We start from the raw sequence: 9,072 nt of genomic DNA on the forward strand, positions 1-9,072 counted from the left end.
TGCAAGTGGGAGACTGTTGGAAATATGCCCTAGAGGCAATAATAAAATGGTTATTATTATATTTCCTTGTTCATGATAATTGTCTATTGTTCATGCTATAATTGTATTAACCGGAGACCGTAATACATGTGTGAATACGTAGACCACAATATGTCCCTAGTAAGCCTCTAGTTGACTAGCTCGTTAATCAATAGATGGTTATGGTTTCCTGACCATGGACATTGGATGTCGTTGATAACGGGATCACATCATTAGGAGAATGATGTGATGGACAAGACCCAATCCTAAGCATAGCACAAGATCGTGTAGTTCGTCTGCTAAAGCTTTTCTAATGTCAAGTATCATTTCCTTAGACCATGAGATTGTGCAACTCCCGGATACCGTAGGAATGCTTTGGGTGTGCCAAACATCACAACGTAACTGGGTGGCTATAAAGGCACACTACGGGTATCTCCGAAAGTGTATGTTGGGTTGGCACGAATCGAGACTGGGATTTGTCACTCCGTGTGACAGAGAGGTATCTCTGGGCCCACTCGGTAGGACATCATCATAATGAGCTCAATGTGACCAAAGAGTTGATCACGGGATGATGTGTTACGGAACGAGTAAAAGTGACTTCCCGGTAACGAGATTGAACGAGGTATTGGGATACCGACGATCGAATCTCGGGCAAGTAACGTGCCGATTAACAAAGGGAATTGTATACAGGATTGATTGAATCCTCGACATCGTGGTTCATCCGATGAGATCATCGTCGAACATGTGGGAGCCAACATGGGTATCCAGATCCCGTTGTTGGTTATTGGCCAGAGAGCTGTCTCGGTCATATCTGCATGATTCCCGAACCCGTAGGGTCTACACACTTAAGGTTCAGTGACGCTAGAGTTGTTATGGGAATTAGTGTGAAGTTACCGAATGTTGTTCGGAGTCCCGGATGAGATCCGGACGTCATGAGGAGTTCCAAAATGGTCCGGAGGTAAAGATTTATATATGGGAAGCCCTATTTTGGCCACCGGAAAATGTTCGGGATTTTTCGGTATTGTACCGGGAAGGTTCTAGAAGGTTTCGAAGTGGGGCCCACCTGCATGGGGGGACCCACATGAACGTGGGTAGTGGGGGAAAGGCCCCACACCCCTGGTCAAGGCGCACCAAGATCCCCCCTTAGAAGGAATAAGATCATATCTCGAAGGGATAAGATCAAGATCCCTAAAAAGGGGGGATAACAATCGGTGGGGAAAGGAAATGATGGGATTTCTTTCCCCCACCTTTGCCAACGCCCCAATGGACTTGGAGGGCAAGAAACCAGCCCCCTCCACCCCTATATATAGTGGGGAGGCGCATGGGAGCCGCACCCCTTCCCCTGGCGCAGCCCTCTCCCTCCCCAACACCTCCTCCTCCGTAGTGCTTGGCAAAGCCCTGCCGGAGAACTGCAAGCTCCACCACCACGCCATCGTGCTGCCAGAGCTCTCCCTCAACTTCTCCTCTCCCCTTGCTGGATCAAGAAGGAGGAGACGTCCCCGGGCTGTACGTGTGTTGAACGTGTAGGCGCCGTTGTTCGGCGCTTAGATCGGAATCAACCGCGATCTGAATCGCTATGAGTACGACTCCTTCATCCACGTTCTTGTAACACTTCCGCATCGTGATCTTCAATTGTATGAAGATGCACTCCCCTATCTCTCGTTGCTAGTCTCTCCATAGATTGATCTTGGTGATGCGTAGAAATTTTTTAATTTCTGCAATGATCCCCAACATCCGGCTCATCCAGGATCAGACTGATATGCACAAGTTATCCCCACCTTGGGAAGGACCTTTTGTGGTCAGCAAGAATCTGCACAACGGGTCATACTACCTCATTGATGTTCGAGAGCACAAAGACTCACGCAAATCGGAGGAGGAGACCAAGCGTCCATGGAATATAGCTCTTCTTCGGCCTTACTATACTTAAGCCACAGGCTTCTTCATATGTACGTATTTATGACAATGTATATATTATATAATAAACCGGAGCCTCGAATAAAGCGGGGTCTCTGTTATTTTTACATCATGTGTGTGCCTACAAGAGTTTCTACTGACAGAGCAAAGTTTTGTTAAACTGGTCTCTGCAGCCGCACGGATACAAAGAAACATCACTAGGGGGCTTGGTTGTTGTCACATCATAGCTACTCATCTTGATCGGTTTAAACACCACAAAGGGATTTCACTAGGGGGCTTGGTTGTTATCACACCATAGCTACACCTCTTGATGGGCGTTAAGCCACAAAGGAAATTAGGTGGGGCCAAAGAGAGTGTTGCACAAAGCACAAACTCAAACATGGGCACCCACTGAGCACAGCTCACAAAGTTACTTGGGGGCTCTTTGTGCAAAGCAACAAAGAGTTTGAAAGGACCCTTGTAATTGTCTATCAAGCCATGGCTTGGAAGCCTAGTGTATTCACCTAAAACCCCGGGTTAACCTGCCTTCATCAAGTAAGCCACTCATGTCCAGGTAATCCTGGTATGACCCGCCGAACGTTTGACAAGTCAATCTTATACAGAATCTGAACTTGTCAAAGTTAAAATGACAATTGGTTAATTGGAGGCCCATCTTAAAAGGCTTTGTTAAATGGTTTAACTCAGAGGCCTGGCAGCCCATGAAAAGCCTCGATTTGGAGCCTGGCAGCTTGTAAAAAGCCTCGCATATTTCTTTTTCGAGTCCTATTTGCTAAGTTTTTCGCCTTTATTGAGGTTCCTAATGTCTTCTGATAAACCGGTGTCCTTGACCCGGCTTGGCTTTCAACTACAAGTTGTCAGTACATGATTAGTTATAAACCAGCGTTCATTACCTCGGTCTGGTTTTGACTAACAAGTCGCCAGTGTTATAAGGAAAACTCGGTGTTTATTATATCTCGGTATGGTTTATTATCATAATCCGGTAAATTAAGGACGGAGTTATCACTGCTCCGGATTGGTGTTTACACCTTTACCATACAAGCAGTTGGTCAGCCAACGAGGTATGTTGCACATGTTATTTTTTATATACAAACTTTGATTATCCATCCAAGTATTGTCTATTCTTGGGCATCATGACCCGTCCAGTGGTAAACCACTAGGACACTTTTCAAGTTCTTGTATCCAGGAACACAACTCATCATGGGCTATGCATAAATAGATCCCAAAAGGTGGAGCAAGTTGTCACATTATCAAATCATCACAAAACATGCTCGATGGCATGACCGATAAAGGAGTTTTTGCTATCCTATTACATGAAGCTTCCAAACGGCTCTAATTGAATAGTTGTTTTTAAGCATTGGCACACAATAGCTGGTAACCCGGCTGCCGGTTTAAGACGCTTCGTCTGGACAGTTTGACGGTTGAGGGTCAGTTGGTGCGATCACTTCTTCTTCATCCCTCCCCAGATGCTGGAAATCAACCGTTGACCAATCGATTCCAATTAAAGCTTGAAACACGGCTTCTTCATGTATAAGGCTGGAGGGGTTAATGTCAGGAGCGTAAGTATGCTTACGGATTGGAGGCACAAGTTCTTCGACTTCATGGATTTCGGCAGGGTGTCTCTTCCCTTCAGCGTCATAAGCCGGTTGGAAATGAGACAAATCCGTGTCCTCTGCCGGTTTGCTGGCTATTGGCCGCATCTCTTTGGTCAGCCTTCGGAGGTCATCATTGTCGAAGTTTAAACCGTCCTTCTTCACACCTGGATATCCTTTAATGATGTCCTCCGCTTCAAGATCTGGAATCCATGCCTTGGCTTGTATTAGTGCGGTTAATGCTCCTGCTCTTGCAGCTGCCTTCTTCAGTTCGGTAATCCGGGCTGGTAACATGTCAGCTTCTCAAGAGTTTCCTTTATCAGTGATGGCGCTGGTTTATTGTAAGCCGCGGTGCAAATAGCACGCTGGGACCTAGAGTACAACTGTTCAATCAAGGTATAAACTGCTTTAAGCTTCATCCACATATCTGTGCCCAGATGAGCAATACGAGTGCATGTCATGGTTTAAAATCAGCACTCTGATAAATGATAAGGTTTCATGAATTGGACAAACTGCATAAGGAGATACTTACCAAAGACAGCGGAAGTCATGGTGTTGATTTGCCGTTTCAAGCCAGTTAGTTCATCTACAACTGGTTTCAGGGCTGCTTTGGCATCCTCAGCTCTTTTGGTTAAACCGGCCTTCTCGGTTTCCCAGTTAGCATGATCTTTGTTAAAAGACTCTTTTAGCTTTTCCATTGCTGTCAGGGCTTTGGTCAGTTCCACCTTGGCTTTCGCAGCCTCTGCTTGTTGGGACTTCACGTTCTCTTGCAAATCAGCGGTTCGGGCATCTCTATTGCTTAGTTCAGTCTGCAACAGTGAAGATATGTCAATAACAGGATATATATTTTCTAAGTACAAAGCGTATAACAAGTTATGCACTTCATACTTGGGGGCTAATGCCTATTTGCTCTGATTCACTACATCTTTTATAAGTCTCCAGAACAATGCAAGCACTATCCTTGACACTTGGGGGCTAATGTACATCTGTTCAAAATGGATATATGGATTAAAACCCGGATTACCTTGCAAAGCTAAACCGGCCTTTGGGGGGCTACGCTGAGGAAAGCTATATAATTACATTGGTAAAATATCGGTCTTAGTTTTCACTAAGGACCTGGCATTTTGAGGGTCAGTAGGAGAGACTTAAAGTGTTACAAAGACCCGGTTTACGATTAACGTCATAAAATGGCCCTTGGGGGCTACTTGGTCTAGCACTTCAACTTTGGAATCAAGAAGTAAAGGGAGACGAAAATACCTCATAGCGTTCCTTCATCAAGTTTACCAAACCAGCTTCATAGTCACGGTTTGAGTGCAAACGGTTTAAGAAACCGGAGTGAAGTTCTTCAGCATTGAGATGGGCATAACTTGATAAGTCAGTATTCCATTTGCCCTTTTCCCTAGCAGCACGCTCTTCTTTGGCACTATGTTGGGCCAAGATTACGGGATGGCCAGGAGAGCTGTGGCCCATGCCAGTAATGATAACATCATCTCCTTGGCCTTTAGTGGTTTTTGTGGGTCATGACGGAGTCTTAGTACCTCTCACCAGACTAGCCCGGTTTGGAGCTACCGGTTCAGTATCAGGCACGGCAGGATCAGCTTCTGGTGGTTCATCAGTATTACGGTCTTGAAGGGGCGGTTCATCAGAGGTGGCCTCAGGATGAGGACCCTCCGGTTCACGAGTTTGGTCCGGTTCACCTATTTGCTCTTCTTCAAAAACTGCCTGGTCTTCTGATGGATTGTTGACCCGAGCTTTCTTGCTGGGTCTGGCTTTGGCTCTACAAACAAAATTAAAAGAGGTTTAGCATCTTATTTAAGATTTGCAACGCATTGGAAGAAAGGGTTTGAAAGCTTACCCAGCCACAGTTTTTAGAGGAGGGAGTTGGGTTGCTGTCGACTCGCCAGAGGATGAGGGAGGTGTCACCTGATAATTTGAATCGGATGGATTAAGAGGTTGTCTGAAATAACCTTCCATGGGATAAGAATTGTCAGAAGTGGGAGAGACCTCAGACCGACGCTTCCGAACCGGGGTATCAGGTAAACCGGCCGAAGTAACCTGTTGGCCACTGTGTCGGGTTGTCTGGCGAGCTTCATGCTGTTGTGTCTCCAAATAAATGTTGGATCCAAGTAAGCAAGAGGAATTGTGTTGGCATAGAGTCTGAACCGGAGGAAAGGGTAATTACCTCTACATCATTAGCCTGGCTTCCTTCAACGTCCTCCTGATAAAGATCATTGTTAATGAGGTGCATGAAAAGGGAGCCAAGTGAGTCAAGTTCTACCTCAACTTCCGGATCATCTGCATCTTCATCAAGCTCCATGCTGATCCGGACAACCGTTTTCCGCTTTGAGGTATGCTTGACAGCTTTGGTTTTGGGACGGGATGGCTTTGCCGCTTTATCTGCGGATTTCCGTTTCCAGACGGGATCATCGCCCTGTTCATACACAAACAGAGGAAGGTTCACAAGTTGAACAAATCAAAAGATATCAAAGATAAAAAGGAAGCATTGTGCTTACAGCAGGCGGTTTATTCTGAGTGTAGAAGGGGCTCAAGCCGGTTTGGCGACAGACTAATTCCGGTTCATTCAAAATTTTCTTAACGCTTTCAGTGACTTCTTCATCGGTTACCTGAATGTTGATGTGGCATTGGGGGTCTTCAACCTCACCGGTATACTCACACATTAAACCGGGGCGGCGACTTAGTGGCAAGACGCTCCACGATATCCAGTAATGCACAAAATCAACAACTGTTAAACCGTTGACCATAAAGGCCCGGAGCTTGGCGAGTCGAGGGGCATATTTGGCCCGTTCCGCAGAGCTTAAACATTGTGGGAGTGGATGAGTGTTGGAAAGCCGGTGATCACGATAGCCTGGAAGAGGGTTTTCATCTTCAGGGGAGGTATCTATGCAGTAGAACCAATTCTGGTTCCATTCCTTAGGGTGACTGTGCAGTTTGACATGAGGGAATTCAACTTCCTTCCGCTTTTGAATAGAAACACCACCAAGTTCAGTGTTGGGACCATTTACAGATTCTGTATGCCGGTTCAGATGAAAGAAGTCCCGGAAAAGCTCAGCAGTCGGTTCTTCTTGTAAGTACACTTCATAGAAGACCTGGAAGTTGCATAGATTGGATACCGAGTTGGGTCCGATATCTTGAGGATGGAGTTGGAAACTGGCAAGCACATCTCGGTAAAACTTTGACCCTAGCGGTTTGAAACCACGACCTATGTGGTCGACAAAGACCACAACCTCACCCTGCCTCGGGGTTGGAGGATTTTCTGCTCCTGGAACTCACCATCGAATTTCAGTTTTCTTAGGCAAGGTGTTGATGCTGAACATTCCGTTCAACTGTTCCTCGGTGACACGGGAACGAGCCCAATTGCAAGTGGCAAACTGTTTAGCCATTGTGAAACAAAAAGCTGGAAAAGAAATGCCGGTTTACAAATCATTCACGGTGGTACGCGAGATGCAGTGGAATAAAGATATACAGGTATGTGAAATTACGTAAACCGGAGACTAATGCAATAGTGAATGACAAGGTCATATCAAGGGCATACATGTGTTGTTAAACCGGACTATTACAATCAACGTAAAGAAGGTTTGTCGGTTTATTAGGGGACTAATGGTATGAGATAGATTGTTTTTTACAAGGGTAAACCGCCTACATGGTACAGAGGATACAGATCTAAGGCGAAAAGGGCTAAGTAAGGAAAAACAAGTTTCACAGGATCACATGGGAATTTTGGATCTACCGAAGACAGAAAGGCAAAAATATTTTGACCTAAAAAGGGTAGGACCCAAAGCAGGTTGTAAAAGTGATCAGTTTTTCGCGTGCAAAAAGTTTTGTGGTGGTAGCAGAAAATAAACCATTACGCGGAATATATCAACATTGAGATTTTCTATCCATAGACTAAGGAGGAACATGAAAGAGCAACACCGGAACTCCGATGAACTTCAATGAACTGCGAATAACAAGGAAACCCTAGACAGATCTACAAGGGGGGAAAGAAAAGGACTTACGGTGACCGTAGAAGCAACGGAGGAACGCCGCAGCTCTCTGGTAACAGTCAGGTTGATGCAGCGGCCTTTGTCGAAGCAGATGAGAAGCTCGGTGACGGCGGCGGCGCTGAGGGGCAGAGGTGTCACAAGGAGGAAGAAGAAGCAAGGGAGACGAAGGGAAAAATGATAAGGACCCGTGGCCCTATTTATAAGGCGAAGCGATAAAGCGACAAGTGCGGGAATCGAGAAGCTCAAAAATGGATAGTTAATAATGATGCCGCCTCAATGACTCGATATGCATTAATGAAGGTAATCCTCAGCTTCAACGAATAAATGACGTCAGGGCGGTTTATCATGATCCTGGAGTATGACGTCACGGCGGTTTACAAAATCAAGGTGAAGATGCAAAGGAGGAGTTTTTTCTAAGTACTGAAGATTGACATGAACAAGTTCAAACCAATTTGGAGCCTAATGTTGGGGATATTACTACTGGACGTAAACCAGCCAGGAGTAGCCGGATTAGCTTTATGGAGATTAGAATCCCATGAAGATGTAAGAATGATGGCGCTTTATGAAGGCCCAAGGCCCAGAGGCGAGTTAAGGCCTGTAGATGTAAACCGACCTAATTATGTAACTTGCATTGTAAGATAGGAAGTGTAGAGACCGAACCGGACACATCTATGATCCGGCTTCGGGACTGTGTAAACCGGCGGGCGTCAACCTATGTATATAAAGGGACGACCCGGCAGCGGTTTAGGGACAACAGACGATAATTCGAGAGCCAGACAGAGCGGATTCGCTACCTGGTCTTCGAAACCCTAGCAATACCAATCACAACTATACATAGGCTTTTACCTTCATCGAAGGGGCCAAACTAGTATAAACTCCCGTGTCCCCTTGTCCAGTTTAACCCCTTTAAGCTAACCCATTGCGCTGGCTCCATGACTAAGTCCTTTCATGAGGACATCTGCCGTGACAAACCCACAACACCCCGGGAACTCCTGCACATTGCGTGGGCGGCCGGTGAGCAGACCTAGCTACCTCCTTAAAAAGGCAGGAGCTTACCAGTCCAACCTGGCGCGTGCCGCCCAGTCGCCGACGTCTAATAAGCTTCGGCTGATGCATATGACGCAGAACACCCATACTATGCCCACGTGATGGTTAGTGCTATCAGGCCAGAGGCCCCTCGGATCAAATATCCAAACCGTTAGTGTGTTGGTAGTGCGGTCACAAGCAGAGACTCACGAAAGATGTGACCCCGTCGCCCCGTCTCGAGTACTTGCGACAAGGGCTAAGAATGACCGGCCACGCCTCCTGTTCAACTCTCGGGTACCCTCTAGGTCAACCCGTCTCCACATCACTCGCGGGTACCCCTCAAGGTCGACCCACCTTTCCAAGTAACAGTTGTAAAGTGCAAGTATCCGTGTGTCCAAACATCAAGGGGAAAACCCGAGGAATTACCTCTGGTGAATTCCACTCGATGTAATCATCAAGGTGAATGTAAGAGGATCCACCCTTGAGGTTCACACTTGAGGGGTTGCACGACAGAGCTGTAT

The sequence above is a fragment of the Triticum dicoccoides genome, chromosome 2A, assembly GCF_002162155.2.
Source record: "Triticum dicoccoides isolate Atlit2015 ecotype Zavitan chromosome 2A, WEW_v2.0, whole genome shotgun sequence".
Lineage (NCBI taxonomy): Eukaryota > Viridiplantae > Streptophyta > Magnoliopsida > Poales > Poaceae > Triticum > Triticum dicoccoides.